Genomic DNA, 19,381 nt, shown 5'->3' with positions numbered 1-19,381 from the left:
CAGCTCCTCACATTCACCGCCTGATCTCCCTGGTGTTATTCCCGGGCGGATTGTCCCATCGACCAGCAGCGCCGGGATATTAGGATAGTGTGTGTGAGGGGAGGGGGCGTGGGGGTCGGAGTGTAAATGCACCATCCTGGAGAGTTGATATCTCAATGGACCCGTCGGATGTCAGTCAAACAACTACTCCTCATGCCCTCCTCCGCAGTGCCTTGGTTGAGGAAGAGACAGGAACGCAGTGCCTTGGTCGAGGGAGAGACAGGAACGCAGAGCCTTGGTCGAGGGACAGACAGGAATGCAGAGCCTTGGTCGAGGGAGAGACAGGAACGCAGAGCCTTGGTCGAGGGAGAGACAGTAATGCAGAGCCTTGGTCGAGGGAGAGATTGGAATGCAGAGCCTTGGTCAAGGGAGAGACTGGAATGCAGAGCCGTGGTCGAGGGAGAGACAGGAACGCAGAGCTTTGGTCGAGGGAGAGACAGGAACGCAGAGCCTGGATCGAGGGAGAGACAGGAACGCAGAGCCTTGGTCGAGGGAGAGACAGGAATGCAGAGCCTTGGTCGAGGGAGAGACAGGAACGCAGAACACTGAGCCTGTGTCGTGAGAGGTCAGGAACGTAGAACACCGACCCAACGGAGAGACAGGAACATGAAACACCGAGCCAGACCCCTCCTTGGGTACAGAACGTAGGGCCGGGACTCATAACACAGAACGCAGAACACGACGAGACAGTTCACAACACTAGGTAGCGGCAAAACGGCTGGAACTACCTCGCGAAGGCGTAGACACAGTCACTTCTAAACAGGGCGAGACTCCAGAACGAGGCAAACGCGCGGCGAGCCGAAGCGAGGCTCCAGGCAGAGGCCGGGCAAGACGAGGCTCCAGGCAGAGGCCGGGCAAGATGAGGCTCCAGGCAGAGGCCGGGCGAGGAGAGGCTCCAGGCAGAGGCCGGGCGAGGCGAGGCTCCAGGCAGAGGCCGGGCGAGGAGAGGCTCCAGGCAGAGGCCGGGCGAGGCGAGGCTCCAGGCAGAGGCCAGGCGAGGAGAGGCTCCAGGCAGAGGCCGGGCAAGACGAGGCTCCAGGCAGAGGCCGGGCAAGACGAGGCTCGATGCAGAGGCCGGGCGAGGAGATACTCCAGGCAGAGGCCGGGCAAGCCGAGGCTCCAGGCAGAGGCCGGGCGAGACGAGGCTCCAGGCAGAGGCCGGGCGAGGAGAGGCTCCAGGCAGAGGCCGGACGAGGCGAGGTTCCATGCAGAGGCCGGGCGAGGCCAGTCTCCAGGCAGAGGCCGGGCGAGGCGAGGCTCCTGATGCCAGGGTAAATGCAGGCAGGATTTTCCTCTGAGGTTGGGTGAGATGGGAACTGGAGGTCGCAGTTTAAGGGTGAAAGGTGAAATATTTAAGAGGAACCTGAGTGTGAATTCCTTCACTCAGAGGGTGGTGAGGGTGTGGGAATTGTTGTCAGTGGAGGTTATTGATTTCATTGCAGAGAGGTATGGATCAGTACATGGACGGGAGGGGTATTGAGGGCCATGGTCCAGCTGCTGTTATTGGACTCGGCAGAATAACAATTCGGTACGGACGAAATGGGCAAAAGGGTTTGTTTGTTTGTTATAGTGTCCTCTGACCCCCAATAAAGTGTCGATGAAGGGGAATTGGTTGGGCCTGTTGTCGGGAAGAAAGCGATGTGTTTTAAGGATTTCCTGCTGGGGATAGAAGTGAATTGATACTGGACATCCATGGTCAAAGTGTGGCGATCAGAGCCAGGGATTGTAAAGTTGTTGAAAACAAACAAACACACACACACACACACACACACACACACACACACACACACACACACACACACACACACACACACACACACACACACACACACACACACACTCCATATTCCCGTTGCTCTTCACCCCGCTTCCCAAATATTGCTCTTTTCTTCTCTTTGCCTCAGACTAACTCCACTCTCCTGCCCCGATTTTCACCCTTTCCCACTCTCTCCACCTCCTCTTCCCTGATCCCTCACCGTCTCTTTCTCTCCATCTCTTGTCTCCCACTCACTCATCCTTTCTCTTCCACACTCTCTCTTTCTCTCTCTCCTCTCTTCATCGGTTCCCTTCACCAGTGCCACACTCTTTCCTCCACACATTCTACCCTACCCTATCCACTCACTCCCCAGCTTCTTTCCCGTATTGTCTCTTTCTCCCTTTCTACCCAACGCTTCACCTGTCTCTCGCCTTCTCCCCAATTCCTCCATTACTGCAGCTCGTTTTCCTGGCCACCCTCCCGTCCCCACATCCCCCACCCCGCACTGTGATGACGGTTGACTCACACAGTGAATTATAGATGTTGTGTAATACTTCATAGTTTGGAAAGCAGCAATGTTCTCTCAGAAGATGAAGGCTTGTAGTTTCCGGGAGAGGCCAGTTTGTTCCCTTTTTATGTGCTACAGAATAGGCGGGGACGAGGAGTGTGGAGGAGGCAGGAGAGAGACTAAATATATATAGCCTCAATCTCTTTCTCTCTGTCCTCCTCTCTTCACTCGTTCTCATCCCCACTGCCCAACTCTTTCCTCCACACATTCCTCCCTAACCTTCCCCCTTTTCTGTCGCCCGCTTTCCCGGCCACCCTCCCGTCCCCACATCCCCCACCCCGCACTGTGATGACGGTTGACTTGCACAGTGAATTATAGATGTTGTGTCATTCTTCATAGTTTGGAAAGCAGCAATGTTCTCTCATAAGATGAAGGCTTGTGGTTTCCGGGAGAGGCCAGTTTGTTCCCTTTCTGTGCGCTACTGAATAGGCGGGGTAGGGGAGTATGGAGTCGACGGGATAGCCGTGTGTTCTCAGTAGCTACGCCGTCACGACAAAGACCGAGCGCCGTCGGCGATCTGGTCTCTAACACAAACACACGCAGACACATACGAGGACACATAGGAACACACAGAGATTCAGACATAGAGAAATACTTTAAAAATGAATGCAGTTTGCATTTTCAACGTTTTAAGATGGAGGCAGCTATTTTGTGAACTGTTGGAAATGATTCTTGCTCTGGGATAATCTAGTGTGCTTGTGGGGATGTCAGCGGGTTTGGGGATTCACATGGAAATGGGTCTGCACATTGATTTGCGGATGTGCGAAGGTTTCAGGGTATGTTGGTGAATATGGATTTCGGAGTGTCGGTGAATTTGGGGGTGCACACTGCTTTGGGCATTTGAGGGTACACAGGGATTTGGGAGTATTCAGGTCTGCGCACAGATTTGGATGTCTCAGCGGATTTGGGGTGACACACGGATTTGGGGAGTCCTTCGATTTAGGGTTGTAATGAATCTCAAGGCTGTTTCATTTATAGATACTTCAAGAACAAATGCACTTTGAAATTTGAACTTTGTTCTTGCTATTTGATTTGAGTTGGAGGCGGCTATTCTGTGAAGTGTTTGAAATCTTTCTTGCTCTGTGATAATCTCATGTGCATGTGGGATGTCAGCCGGTTTGGGTTGCGCACAGATCTCGGTATGTCGGTGTATTCCGGGGTGTCGGAAGGTTTGTGGGTGCGCATGGATTTGGTGATGCACACTTATTTGGGGATAAAACTGAATTGGGGTTTGCAGACGTGCACAGATTTGGGAGTGCACACAGATTTGCAGATATGGGAATCCCGTTGAATTATGAAGTGTTTTGAATATCGAGGTTGTTTATAGTAAATATGTTTATACAGTTTAATAATAAATGCAACCTTAATATTAAATGCAACCTGAACTTCGACCTCTGTTCTTGCTATTTTTTTAAAAGTTGGAGGCAGATATTTTGAGAACCGATTGAAATGAATGATTCTTGCTCTGGGATCATCTAATGTGCATGTGGGAGAGTCTGTTGATTTAGAGCTGTGACGAGTCTCAAGGCAGATTTACAGTGGCAGCATATTCAATTGATCAGTCTCCTTTGCTGGGTCAGACTAACTCCCACATATGGTCTAAATAATAAGACCAAACACGAGGAAATCTGCAGATGCTGGAAATTCAAACAACAACACACACAAAATGCTGATGGAACACAGCAGGCCGGCCAGCATCTATAAGGAGATACTATCTTTCTATCTCTTACTATCTTTCCTTTCGGTTAGTCCTGACGAAGCGTCTCAGCCTGAAACGTCGACAGTGCTTCTCCCTGTTGATGCTGCCTGGCCTGCTGTGTTCCACCATCATTTTGTGTGTGTGTTGTGTTCTAAATATTAACTCATTAATGTAATCACAATCTGTCACCTTGGGGATTGCGCCGGTCAGACGTTATCAGGTGATGAGCGCGGTGAAATATCCGGTCACCTCGAGGCTTCAGTTCATTAATAAAGCCGCGTCCTGAGCACACGGCAGAGGCGGCCGCATCGAGCTTACTTCGCGACATTCTCACAAAATGGCGATGGTCTAGCTGGATGTTGTCCGGCTAATCCTCTGTCAATCATACCAGTCTTCGCCTTCCACTTGAATGATTGGGTAACGTGAAGTACAAGGGTGGGGTTTGTATAAATGGCGGTGCACACTCCAACTTGAAGCTTCATCCCGGCCCCCAACTGTAGTGTAGTGTTGTGTAGAGATTTGGGACGTAAAACCCTCACTGCTTCCTTTTTCAAATGAAACTGAAATTAACACCCCCCCCCCCCAAAGTCCTATAGATTGTACGTAACAAAATACAATTCCGTGAATTAAATTAGTTACTGCTATTACTTAAGAAAGCTTTTAAATGAAAACTACACAACCCAGAGCAATGTTTTCCAACACGAACGAAGGAATAATAAAGCACAGTGTGCCAAATTCTAAACCCTGTCAATGTAATTCTTGATCTTCTTGTTTCACCCCCAAATATCCCATAAACCCAACAGGTATGTATTCTGTACAGGGCTCTCCTTTGATGCCCTTTATCCCACCAGTCTCGATGTAATTATTAACCAACCAACCCCTAAACTTCTGATGTGCTAGTTGAAATTTTAACAGATTTTGTAACTGAACCGCTGTGTGCAGGGACCCATAAGAAGTCGAATTATAAACCACTAATCTGCGTATGAAAAAATGTTTGATGAGTTTCCAACAGTAAATCTGTCCTACTGCGAGAATTACCTGTTTTAAGACTCATCAAAACCGAACAGGCATCTGAACAAATGACAACTTTACATGAACAAATTTCCAAGACCCACTGTAAGCCTCAAATAATGGAAACAAATTCTACTATATATACTGATAAATGGTTGGTAAATTGTTTCTTTATCGTTACCTGTAATTCGGACACGAAAAACAGCCACACCGTCATCCCGGTTAAGTTATCTTTTGATTCTTCTGCAGCAATCTGTCATAAGAGGGGGCGTTGGGAGTGGACACAAATGCAAGACACAGACACTGAACTACCAGGAACAGGACGAGGCGTGAGGAGGAAGCAGGGGAAGTGAGGAAGAAAGGACGCTGGACACAACACAGGCCCCGGACGAGACAAGGATTCCGGCCCTGGGCTAGGACCTGACAAGGATAGCGGAACCAGGTCTTGGAACTGGGAACTAGGAGCCTGGGCTTGGACTCCGAGCCAGAGACTGGACAAGGACCCAGAACCTGAGTCTTGACTCTGCCTCGGACTCCAGACCCAGGCGAGGATAAGACGTGGCTACAGGACGAGGAGAGGCAATAGGACTGGTCGTGAGACTTATGGACAGGACAAAGGAACCCCAGCACAAGACAAGGGCAAAGTACTCCTGGGCTGGGCGAGGCACATGACAAGACGAGAACACAAAACCGTGGCTAAGACAGGACAAGGACCTTGGATGTGACTAGGACAGGACGAGACCCAGAAGCCTTGACTAGGTCGAGGGAGAGACAGGAACGCAGAGCCTTGGTCGAGGGAGAGACAGGAACGCAGAGCCTTGGTCGAGGGAGAGACAGGAACGCAGAGCCTGGATCGAAGGAGAGACAGGAACGCAGAGCCTTGGTCGAGGGAGAGACAGGAATGCAGAGCCTTTGTTGAGGGAGAGACAGGAATGCAGAGGCTTGGTTGAGGGAGAGACAGGAATGCAGAGCCTTGGTCGAGGGAGAGACAGGACCGCTGAGCCTTGGTCGAGGGAGAGACAGGAACGCAGAGCCTTGATCGCGGGAGAGACAGGAACGCAGAGCCTTGGTCGAGGGAGAGACAGGAATGCAGAGCCTTGCTCGAGGGAGAGACAGGAACGCAGAGCTTGGATCGAAGGAGAGACAGGAACGCAGAGCCTTGGTCAAGGGAGAGACAGGAACGCAGAGCCTTGGTTGAGGGAGAGACAGGAATGCAGAGGCTTGGTTGAGGGAGAGACGGGAACGCAGAGCCTTGGTCGAGGGAGAGACAGGAATGCAGAGCCTTGGTCGAGGGAGAGACAGGAACACAGAGCCTTGGTCGAGGGAGAGACACGAATGCAGAACCTGGATCGAGGGAGAACAGGAACGCAGAACACTGAGCCTGGGTCGAGAGAGGTCAGGAACGTAGAACACCGAGCCGACTGAGAGACAGGAACATGAAACACCGAGCCAGACCGCTCCTTGGGTACAGAACGTAGGGCTGGGATTCAGAACACAGAACGCAGAACACGACGAGACAGTTCACAACACTAGGTAGCGGCAAAACGGCTGGACCTACCTCGCGAAGGCGTAGACACAGTCACTTCTAAACAGGGCGAGACTCCAGAACGAGGCAAAGGCGCGACGAGCCGAGGCGACGCTCCAGGCTGAGGCGAGGCAAGGCAAGTCGAGGCAAGGCTCCAGGCAGAGGCGAGCCGAGGTGAGTCTCCAGGCAGAGGCGGGTGAGGCGAAGCTCCAGGCTGAGGCCGGACGAGGCGAGACTCCTGTTGACAGGGTAAATGCAGGCAGGATTTTCCTCAGAGGTTGGGTGAGATGGGAACTGGAGGTCGCAGTTTAAGGGTGAAAGGTGGAATATTTATGAGGAATCTGAGTTGGAATTCCTTCACTCAGAGGGTGGTGAGGGTGGCGGATGAGCTGTCAGTGAAAGTTATTGATTTCATTGCAGAGAAGTTTAGATCAGTACATTGACGGGAGGGGTATTGGGGGCCATGGTCCAGCTGCCTTTATGTGACTCGGCAGAATATCAATTCGGTACGGACTAAATGGACGAAAGTGTTTGTTTGTTTGTTATAGTGCCCTCTGACTCCCAATAAGGTGTCGATGTAGGGGAGTTGGTTGGGTCTGTTGTCGGGAAGCAAACGTTGTGCTTTCAGGATTTCCTGCTGGGGATAGAAGTGAATTGATACTGGATATCCATGGTCAAAGTGTGGCGATCAAAGCCAGGGATTGTAAAGTTGTTGAATTTTCACCCCTTCCCACTCTCATCACCTCCTCTTCCCTGATCACTCGCCGTCTCTTTCTCTCCATCTCTTGTTTCCCACTCCCTCATCCTTTCTCTTCCACACTCTCTCTTTATCTCCCTCCTCTCTTCATCGGTTCCCTTCCCCAGTGCCACACTCTTTCCTCCACACATTCTACCCTACCCTATCCACTCACTCCCCCGCTTCTTTCCCGTATTGTCTCTTTCTCCCTTTCTACCCAACGCTTTTCCAGCCTCTCACCCTCACCCCAATTCCTCCTTTACTGCAGCTCGTTTTCCTGGCCACCCTCCCGTCCCCACATCCCCCACCCCGCACTGTGATGCCGGTTGACACGCACAGTGAATTATAGATGTTGTATAATTCGTCATTGTTTGGACAGTGACATTGTTCTCTCAGAAGATGAAAGCTTGTAGTTTCCGGGAGAGGCCAGTTTGTTCCCTTTTTATGTGCTACAGAATAGGCGGGGGCGCGGAGTGTGGAGGAGGCAGGAGAGAGACTAAATATATATAGCCTCAATCTCTTTCTCTCTGTCCTCCTGTCTTCATCCGTTCTCATCCCCACTGCCCCACTCTTTCCTCCACACATTCCTCCCTAACCTTCCCCCTTTTCTGTCGCCCGCTTTCCCCGCCACCCTCCCGTCTCCACACCCCCACCCCGCACAGTGATGACCGTTGACTTGCACAGTAAATTATAGATGTTGTGTCATTCTTCATTGTTTGGAAAGCAGCAATGTTCTCTCAGAAGTTGAAGGCTTGTGGCTTCCGGGAGAGGCCAGTTTGTTCCCTTTTTGTGCGCTACAGAATAGGCGGGGTAGGGGAGTGTGGAGTCGACGGGATAGCCGTGTGCTCTCAGTAGCTACGCCGTCACGACAGAGACCGAGCGCCATGTACGAGCTGGTCTCTAACACAAACACACACAGACACATGAAAAGACGGACAGACACATACGAGGACGCATAGGAACACACAGAGATGCAGACATACAGAAATAATTTAAAAATGACTGCAGTTTGCATTTTGAACGTTTTAAGATGGAGACAGCTATTTTGTGAACTGTTGGAAATGATTCTTGCTCTGGGATAATCTAGTGTGCTTGTGGGGATGTCAGCGGGTTTGGGGGTTCACATGGAAATGGGTCTGCACATTGATTTGCGGATGTGCGAAGGTTTCAGGGTATGTTGGTGAATATGGATTTTGGAGTAACGGTGAATTTGGGGGTGTGCATTGCTTTGGGCATTTGAGGGTGCACGGGGATTTGGGAGTATTTAGGGCTGCGCACAGATTTGGGTGTCTCAGCGGATTTGGGGTTGCACACGGATTTGGGGAATACTTTGATTTAGGGGTGTAATGAATCTTAAGTCCTTTGCATTTATAGATACTTCAGGAACAAATGCACTTTGAAATTTGAACTTTGATCTTGCCATTAGGTTTGAGGTGGAGACAGCTGTTTTGTGAAGTTTTTGAAATGATTCTTGCTCTGTGATAATCTAATGTGCATGTGGGATGTCAGCGGGTTTGGGGTGCGCACAGATCTGGGTATGTGGGTGGATTTGCGAATGTCGGCAGGTTTGGGTGCGCATGGATTTGTCGATGCACACTGATTTGGGGGTGAACACTGATTTGGGGGAAAACACTGATTTGGGGTTTGCAGACGTGCACAGATTTGGGAGTGCACACAGATTTGCAGATATGGGAATCCCGGTGGATTCTGAGGTGTTTTGAATCTCGAGGTTGTTTCATTGGCATATTGTTTAATAATAAATGCAACCTGAACTTCGACCTCTATTCTTGCTTTTTTTTTAAGTTGGAGTCAGATATTTTGAGAACCGATTGAAATGAATGATTCTTGCTCTGGGATCATCTAATGTGCATGTGGGAGAGTCTGTTGATTTAGAGCTGTGACGAGTCTCAAGGCAGATTTACAGTGGCAGCATATTCAATTGATCAGTCTCCTTTGCTGGGTCAGACTAACTCCCACATATGGTCTAAATAATAAGACCAAACACGAGGAAATCTGCAGCTGCTGGAAATTCAAACAACAACACACACAAAATGCTGATGGAACACAGCAGGCCGGCCAGCATCTATAAGGAGATACTATCTTTCTATCTCTTACTATCTTTCCTTTCGGTTAGTCCTGACGAAGCGTCTCAGCCTGAAACGTCGACAGTGCTTCTCCCTGTTGATGCTGCCTGGCCTGCTGTGTTCCACCATCATTTTGTGTGTGTGTTGTGTTCTAAATATTAACTCATTAATGTAATCACAATCTGTCACCTTGGGGATTGCGCCGGTCAGACGTTATCAGGTGATGAGCGCGGTGAAATATCCGGTCACCTCGAGGCTTCAGTTCATTAATAAAGCCGCGTCCTGAGCACACGGCAGAGGCGGCCGCATCGAGCTTACTTCGCGACATTCTCACAAAATGGCGATGGTCTAGCTGGATGTTGTCCGGCTAATCCTCTGTCAATCATACCAGTCTTCGCCTTCCACTTGAATGATTGGGTAACGTGAAGTACAAGGGTGGGGTTTGTATAAATGGCGGTGCACACTCCAACTTGAAGCTTCATCCCGGCCCCCAACTGTAGTGTAGTGTTGTGTAGAGATTTGGGACGTAAAACCCTCACTGCTTCCTTTTTCAAATGAAACTGAAATTAACACCCCCCCCCCCCAAAGTCCTATAGATTGTACGTAACAAAATACAATTCCGTGAATTAAATTAGTTACTGCTATTACTTAAGAAAGCTTTTAAATGAAAACTACACAACCCAGAGCAATGTTTTCCAACACGAACGAAGGAATAATAAAGCACAGTGTGCCAAATTCTAAACCCTGTCAATGTAATTCTTGATCTTCTTGTTTCACCCCCAAATATCCCATAAACCCAACAGGTATGTATTCTGTACAGGGCTCTCCTTTGATGCCCTTTATCCCACCAGTCTCGATGTAATTATTAACCAACCAACCCCTAAACTTCTGATGTGCTAGTTGAAATTTTAACAGATTTTGTAACTGAACCGCTGTGTGCAGGGACCCATAAGAAGTCGAATTATAAACCACTAATCTGCGTATGAAAAAATGTTTGATGAGTTTCCAACAGTAAATCTGTCCTACTGCGAGAATTACCTGTTTTAAGACTCATCAAAACCGAACAGGCATCTGAACAAATGACAACTTTACATGAACAAATTTCCAAGACCCACTGTAGGCCTCAAATAATGGAAACAAATTCTACTATATATACTGATAAATGGTTGGTAAATTGTTTCTTTATCGTTACCTGTAATTCGGACACGAAAAACAGCCACACCGTCATCCCGGTTAAGTTATCTTTTGATTCTTCTGCAGCAATCTGTCATAAGAGGGGGCGTTGGGAGTGGACACAAATGCAAGACACAGACACTGAACTACCAGGAACAGGACGAGGCGTGAGGAGGAAGCGGGGAAGTGAGGAAGAAAGGACGCTGGACACAACACAGGCCCCGGACGAGACAAGGATTCCGGCCCTGGGCTAGGACCTGACAAGGATAGCGGAACCAGGTCTTGGAACTGGGAACTAGGAGCCTGGGCTTGGACTCCGAGCCAGAGACTGGACAAGGACCCAGAACCTGAGTCTTGACTCTGCCTCGGACTCCAGACCCAGGCGAGGATAAGACGTGGCTACAGGACGAGGAGAGGCAATAGGACTGGTCGTGAGACTTATGGACAGGACAAAGGAACCCCAGCACAAGACAAGGGCAAAGTACTCCTGGGCTGGGCGAGGCACATGACAAGACGAGAACACAAAACCGTGGCTAAGACAGGACAAGGACCTTGGATGTGACTAGGACAGGACGAGACCCAGAAGCCTTGACTAGGTCGAGGAAGAGACAGGAACGCAGAGCCTTGGTCGAGGGAGAGACAGGAACGCAGAGCCTTGGTCGAGGGAGAGACAGGAACGCAGAGCCTTGGTCGAGGGAGAGACAGGAACGCAGAGCCTGGATCGAAGGAGAGACAGGAACGCAGAGCCTTGGTCGAGGGAGAGACAGGAATGCAGAGCCTTTGTTGAGGGAGAGACAGGAATGCAGAGGCTTGGTCGAGGGAGAGACAGGAATGCAGAGCCTTGGTCGAGGGAGAGACAGGACCGCTGAGCCTTGGTCGAGGGAGAGACAGGAACGCAGAGCCTTGATCGCGGGAGAGACAGGAACGCAGAGCCTTGGTCGAGGGAGAGACAGGAATGCAGAGCCTTGGTCGAGGGAGAGACAGGAACGCAGAGCCTGGATCGAAGGAGAGACAGGAACGCAGAGCCTTGGTCAAGGGAGAGACAGGAATGCAGAGGCTTGGTTGAGGGAGAGACGGGAACGCAGAGGCTTGGTTGAGGGAGAGACGGGAACGCAGAGCCTTGGTCGAGGGAGAGACAGGAATGCAGAGCCTTGGTCGAGGGAGAGACAGGAACACAGAGCCTTGGTCGAGGGAGAGACACGAATGCAGAACCTGGATCGAGGGAGAACAGGAACGCAGAACACTGAGCCTGGGTCGAGAGAGGTCAGGAACGTAGAACACCGAGCCGACTGAGAGACAGGAACATGAAACACCGAGCCAGACCGCTCCTTGGGTACAGAACGTAGGGCTGGGATTCAGAACACAGAACGCAGAACACGACGAGACAGTTCACAACACTAGGTAGCGGCAAAACGGCTGGACCTACCTCGCGAAGGCGTAGACACAGTCACTTCTAAACAGGGCGAGACTCCAGAACGAGGCAAAGGCGCGACGAGCCGAGGCGACGCTCCAGGCTGAGGCGAGGCCTAGGCGAGGCAAGGCAGCTCTCCAGGCCGAGGCGAGGCAAGGCAAGTCGAGGCAAGGCTCCAGGCAGAGGCGAGCCGAGGTGAGTCTCCAGGCAGAGGCGGGTGAGGCGAAGCTCCAGGCTGAGGCCGGACGAGGCGAGACTCCTGTTGACAGGGTAAATGCAGGCAGGATTTTCCTCAGAGGTTGGGTGAGATGGGAACTGGAGGTCGCAGTTTAAGGGTGAAAGGTGGAATATTTATGAGGAATCTGAGTTGGAATTCCTTCACTCAGAGGGTGGTGAGGGTGGCGGATGAGCTGTCAGTGAAAGTTATTGATTTCATTGCAGAGAAGTTTAGATCAGTACATTGACGGGAGGGGTATTGGGGGCCATGGTCCAGCTGCCTTTATGTGACTCGGCAGAATATCAATTCGGTACGGACTAAATGGACGAAAGTGTTTGTTTGTTTGTTATAGTGCCCTCTGACTCCCAATAAGGTGTCGATGTAGGGGAGTTGGTTGGGTCTGTTGTCGTGAAGAAAGCGATGTGCTTTAGGGATTTCCTGCTGGGGACAGAAGTGAATTGATACTGGATATCCATGGTCAAAGTGTGGCGATCAGAGCCGGGGACTGTAAAGTTGTTGAATTTTCACCCCTTCCCACTCTCATCACCTCCTCTTCCCTGATCCCTCGCCGTCTCTTTCTCTCCATCTCTTGTTTCCCACTCCCTCATCCTTTCTCTTCCACACTCTCTCTTTATCTCCCTCCTCTCTTCATCGGTTCCCTTCCCCAGTGCCACACTCTTTCCTCCACACATTCTACCCTACCCTATCCACTCACTCCCCCGCTTCTTTCCCGTATTGTCTCTTTCTCCCTTTCTACCCAACGCTTTTCCAGCCTCTCACACTCACCCCAATTCCTCCTTTACTGCAGCTCGTTTTCCCGGCCACCCTCCCGTCCCCACATCCCCCACCCCGCACTGTGATGCCGGTTGACACGCACAGTGAATTATAGATGTTGTATAATTCGTCATTGTTTGGACAGTGACATTGTTCTCTCAGAAGATGAAGGCTTGTAGTTTCCGGGAGAGGCCAGTTTGTTCCCTTTTTATGTGCTACAGAATAGGCGGGGGCGCGGAGTGTGGAGGAGGCAGGAGAGAGACTAAATATATATAGCCTCAATCTCTTTCTCTCTGTCCTCCTCTCTTCATCCGTTCTCATCCCCACTGCCCCACTCTTTCCTCTACACATTCCTCCCTAATCTTCCCCCTTTTCTGTCGCCCGCTTTCCCCGCCACCCTCCCGTCTCCACACCCCCACCCCGCACAGTGATGACCGTTGACTTGCACAGTAAATTATAGATGTTGTGTCATTCTTCATTGTTTGGAAAGCAGCAATGTTCTCTCAGAAGTTGAAGGCTTGTGGTTTCCGGGAGAGGCCAGTTTGTTCCCTTTCTGTGCGCTACTGAATAGGCGGGGTAGGGGAGTGTGGAGTCGACGGGATAGCCGTGTGTTCTCAGTAGCTACGCCGTCACGACAGAGACCGAGCGCCATGTACGAGCTGGTCTCTAACACAAACACACACAGACACATGTAAAGACGGACAGACACATACGAGGACGCATAGGAACACACAGAGATGCAGACAGACAGAAATAATTTAAAAATGAATGCAGTTTGCATTTTCAACGTTTTAAGATGGAGACAGCTATTTTGTGAACTGTTTGAAATGATTCTTGCTCTGGGATAATCTAGTGTGCTTGTGGGGATGTCAGCGGGTTTGGGGGTTCACATGGAAATGGGTCTGCACATTGATTTGCGGATGTGCGAAGGTTTCAGGGTATATTGGTGAATATGGATTTTGGAGTGTCGGTGAATTTGGGGGTCACACTGCTTTGGGCATTTGAGGGTGCACGGGGATTTGGGAGTATTCAGGGCTGCGCACAGATTTGGGTGTCTCAGCGGATTTGGGGTTGCACACGGATTTGGGGAATCCTTCGATTTAGGGGTGTAATGAATCTTAAGGCCTTTTCATTGAAAGATACTTCAGGAACAAATGCACTTTGAAATTTGAACTTTGACCTTGCCATTAGGTTTGAGGTGGAGGCAGCTGTTTTGTGAAGTGTTTGAAATCATTCTTGCTCTGTGATAATCTAATGTGCATGTGGGATGTCAGCGGGGTTGGGGTGCGCACAGATCTGGGTATGAGGGTGGATTTGGGAATGTCGGTAGGTTTGGGGTGCGCACAGATCTGGGTATGAGGGTGGATTTCGGGGTGCCGGCAGGTTTGGGGTGAGCATGGATTTGTCGATGCACACTGATTTGGGGGTTCACACTGATTTGAGGGTGCACACTGATTTGAGGGTGACCTCTGAGTTGGGGTTTGCGGACTTGCACAGATTTAGGAGTGCACACAGATTTGCAGATATGGGAATCCCGGTGGATTTTGAAGTGTTTTGAATCTCGAGGTTGTTTCTTTGGTATATTGTTTACTAATAAATGCAACCTGAACTTCGACCTCTGTTCTTGCTATTTTTTTAAGTTGGAGGTAGATATTTTGAGAACCATTTGAAATGAATGATTCTTGCTCTGGGATCATCTAATGTGCATGTGGGAAAGTCTGTTGATTTGGAGCTGTGACGAGTTTCAAGGCAGATTTACAGTGGCAGCATATTCAATTGATCAGTCACCTTTGTTGGGACAGACTAACTCCCACATATGGTCTAAATATTAACTCATTAATGTAATCACAAACTGTCTCCCTGGGGATTGCGCCGGTCAGACGTTATCAGGTGATGAGCGCGGTGAAATATCCGGTCACCTCGGGGCTTCAGTTCATTAATAAAGCCGCGTCCTGAGCACACGGCAGAGGCGGCCGCAGTGTCTCCGGTCCGGGCTCCAGCTCCTCACATTCACCGCCTCATCTCCCAGGTGTTTCTAAGGTGAGGACATGTTCGGCACAGCAACCTCCTGTTTCGTGCCGGAGGTTTCTATGTTTATTCCCGGGCGGATTGTCCCACCGACCGGCAGCTCCGGTAGGTTACCAGCGTGTGTGTGTGGGATGGGGCAAAGCACCGGCCTGGAAACTCGGTACGTCATTGGTTCTGTCAGATGGCAGTCAAAGAATTACTCCTGAATGCCGCTCGACAATTGGTCTGCAAATATGCCCATCAGTTCACATTCCCGCCCACCGAACTCGCAGCCGGCGTTGACAGAAAGTGGCGGGGATCTAGTCGACACGTACAAACAAGCTGGAGGAACTCAGCAAGTCGGAAAGCAACATTTCAGTCCGAGACCCTTGGTCAGGACCACTTTGATGGCGACGGTTTAGCCGGATGCTGGTTGGCTAATCCATTGTCAATCACACCAGTCTCCGCCTTCTTCTTGTATAATTGGCTGACGTGAAGAACGAGGGCGGGGTTTGTATAAACAGCGGCGGACACTCCAATTTAAAGCCGCATTCCGGACTCGAACTGGACTGGAGTGTGGTGTAGAGAATTGGGACATAAAGCCCTCACTGATTCCTTTTTCAAATGAAACCTAAATTACCCCGCAAAAGTCCTATAGTTTGTACGTAACAAAACACAATAGCGTGAGTTAAATTAAAATTATTGCCATTTTTTAAATGAAAACTACATACCCAGAATGATGCTTCCCAACACGAACAAAGGAATACAGTAATTAGGCATAGTGTGTCAAATTCCAAGTCGTGTCAATGTAATTCCTTACCTTCTTTTGTCATCCGCAATCTTCCATAAACACAACAGGTAAGTATTCTGTAAAGGTGTCTCCGTTGGTGCCCTTCATCCCACCAGTCTTGACATAATTCTTAACCCACCAACCCCTTGGCTTCTGATATGTTAGTTGAAATATTAATAGCTTTTGTAACTGTGTGCAGGGACCCATAAAAGTGGAAATATAAACCAATATTCTGCGTATGAAATAATGCTTGTTGAGTTTCCGACAGTAAATCTGTCCTACTGCAAGAATAACCTGTTTTAAGACTAATCAAAACTGAAAAGGTATCTGAACAAATGACAACTTTACATGAACAAATTTCCACCTCCCACTGTAAGCCTAAAACGAGGGAAACAAATTCTACTATATATACTGATAAATGGTTGGTAAATTGTTTCTTTATCATTACTTGCAATTCATGAACAAAATAACAGCCACACCGTCTTCCCGGTTAAGTTATCTTTTGATTCTTCTGCAGCAATGTTTAACACATCATTATAATTTTCCACAATATACCACGAATCAAGATTCTCAAGCAGAACAGAATTCTGAGACCTCAGTAAATTGTGTATCCTAAAATAAACTAAAGGCATTGAGAAAAACAATGTGGGGTTACCAAGAACGCGACAGTAGGACATATTGCATAATCCAACAAACCCATATTCCCAGCGTGATTAGAACCCAGTCTCTGGACAACAAGCTGTGTGAACTGACAGCCAGAATCTCTCACCAGCGGGAAACAAAAGAATATAACGTTTCGTGCTGTGTGGAGACCTGGTTGACGGAGGAGACACCGGACCACACCATCGAACGCTTTGGGTTCTCCCTGTTCCCTGTGGACAGGTGGAAACCCCTCACTGGGACGAGTAAAGGAGGTGGGGTATGCTTCATTGTCAACAATGCTTGGTGCAACCCCCAGAATATGCATGTGCTCCAATCCTTTGTTGCCCAGATGTGGAGCAGCTGTTTAGACCCTACTGGCTGCCCAGGGAGTTTACGGTGTTATCATCACAGCAGTGTACATTCCGCCCCAGGCTGATACTGACCTGGCTCTCAAGGAACTGTACGAAACCCTCAACACGCTGAAGACTGCCCACCCAGAGGCTGCCTTCATTGTCGCCGTGACTTTAATCCGGCATCGCTGACTGAAGTCCCTCCGAAGTGTTGTCAGCACATCCAGGTGAGCGCTCGGGGAGCTGGCACACTCGACCTTTCCATAACGCTTACAAAGTGCTCCTCCGACCACACTTCAACAATCAGATCACTCTCTGATCTGGCTTCTGCCGATGTACAGGCAAAAGCTGAAACAAGAGGCGGCCATAGGTGATCCGCCCACTGTGGTCCGACCAATCGGTCTTCATGCTACAGGACTGCTTGGATGACATCAATTGGATTGTCTTCCATGATGAGGATGTGACCAAGTTCACGATGGGGTCACGTGCTTCATCTGAAAGTGCATCGAGAATGTTGTTCTACAGAAATCGGTAATGTCGTTTCGTTATCGTTACCTATAATCTGGGCACAAAAACACCCACACCGACAATCCCAGTTAAATTAAATTTTGATCCTTCTGTAAAATGGTTAACATAGCACAATAAATTTCCTTAATATACCAATGAACTAACAGATTCTCAGGCATAAGAAAAACCTGAGACTTTATTAAATCGTGTGTCGCAAAATCAATAAAGGCATTTAAAAAACAAGTTGGGGTTACCGGGAATGCCACAGTGGATCATATTGCATAATTCAACGAACCCACATTCCCAGCGTAATAAGAACCCAAGCACCCAAAACTATAACACTCTTCTTGTGATGTTCCCAACAGTCCTCCGACACACCTCTAACAGGATGATCATTTCTTTGCTCCTTCAAATTAATCCAGTACGTTAAAATTAAATTCAATCTCCGCAAAATCAATCAGTAAACCTGAAACAGGAGACGACCTTACTGCACCACAACAGAATCTTAAAGCCTGTGCTCGTATCACAGCCAAACATTTGAAAGTTGGAGATGAAGCTGATCCATGAGCCACAGAATCAAGACAAGATCTAATGAAACAAATGTAAGTGGTCAGCAGAGATTTCTATGTCGCTCCCGTAGAATATCCACAGAGACACCGAGAATATTTATTGCTCTTTTATATTTATCAATTATTTTACTGACACGGTGCTTCCATGTCAGCTCATTGTGCATCCACCTGCCTGGGAATCTCACCACTGACACGCCTTCAAGAGTTTGATCAGATGATTTCAAATCAAGCGCAGGTCTATTAATCCTGTTTATAAAACACGTGACTTGAGTTTTTTGCCGCTGAAAGCTTAAGTCCCATCGATTTGCCAACTGATTAATTGCTAATGGTATCCTATATACAGTTAACTTGAACTACCTCTAATCCATAAACCTCCATCATCTGCAAATAGTGATTTACCCACCCCTGTTCCTATCTCAGAGAAAATATTATTAATTATAATAAGAAATAATAAATACAGCCTTGTGGGATCCCAATCTTTATCTCAGAAAACCATGTATAACTTGCCCACCGGCACCTGCACAAGGCGTCTAAATTTAAAAAAAATCTCATAACATTTTATAGTCGAACATCCAAAAATTAATCAAAAGGCCTGTGTAAAAGCTAAGAAAATGGCATATAAGTAGCAAAAGTGAGTGGGATGTTGGATCATCGGGATGTTTTTAAAGTTCAACAAAAGGGAACTAAGAAGCCATAAGAATGGTAAAGATGAAACACGAGAACAAACTAGCCAATAATATAAAACAGGATACTATTTTTTCAGCTACACAAGGAGTGAAAGGGAGATGAGAGCTGATATTGGACAACCGGAAAATGATGCTGGTGAGGTAGTAATGGGGAACAACAATGGCAGATAAACTTAATGAATACTTTGCATCATTCTTCACTGTGGCAGACACAGAAGGAGTGAGTGCCTTCGCTATTACAAAGGAAAAAGCGTGTGACTAACTCAAAGGTCTGAAGGTGGACAAGTCACCTGGAACAGATGGACGACAACCCAGAGTCCTGAGAAAAGCTGTTGAAGAGATACAGATGCATTGGTCACGGTCTTTCAAGGATCACTTGATTCTGGCATGGTCCCGGAGGATCGGAAAGTAGAAAATTACACTTTTTACGAAGGGAGGAAGGCAAAAGAAAGGAACTCCTAGGCCAGACAGCCTGACCTCAGTGGTTGCGAATGTATTGTAATCATTTAACGAGGATGAGTTTCCGAGGTACTTGGAGACTGATGATAAAACAATTTAATGTCAGCATGGTTTCTGTAAAAGGAAATCGTGCCGGACAAACCTGTTAGAGGCCAGTGAGGAAGTGAAAAGGAGGATGGACAAATGAGAGGCAGTTGATATCATTTACTTCGATTTTCAGAAGGCCTTTGATAATGTACCACACATGAAGTTGCCGAGAAAGATAAAATCCTATGTTGTTACGGGAAAGATACTGGCATGGACAGAGGAATGTCTGACAGGCCGGAGGCAGTAGGTGGGAATAAAAAGAGCCTTTTCAGGCTGGCTGCCAGTGACTAG

This window comes from Hemitrygon akajei, unplaced genomic scaffold, assembly GCF_048418815.1.
Source record: "Hemitrygon akajei unplaced genomic scaffold, sHemAka1.3 Scf000131, whole genome shotgun sequence".
In the NCBI taxonomy this organism is placed as follows: Eukaryota; Metazoa; Chordata; class Chondrichthyes; order Myliobatiformes; family Dasyatidae; genus Hemitrygon; species Hemitrygon akajei.
This window is presented reverse-complemented; position numbering follows the sequence as displayed.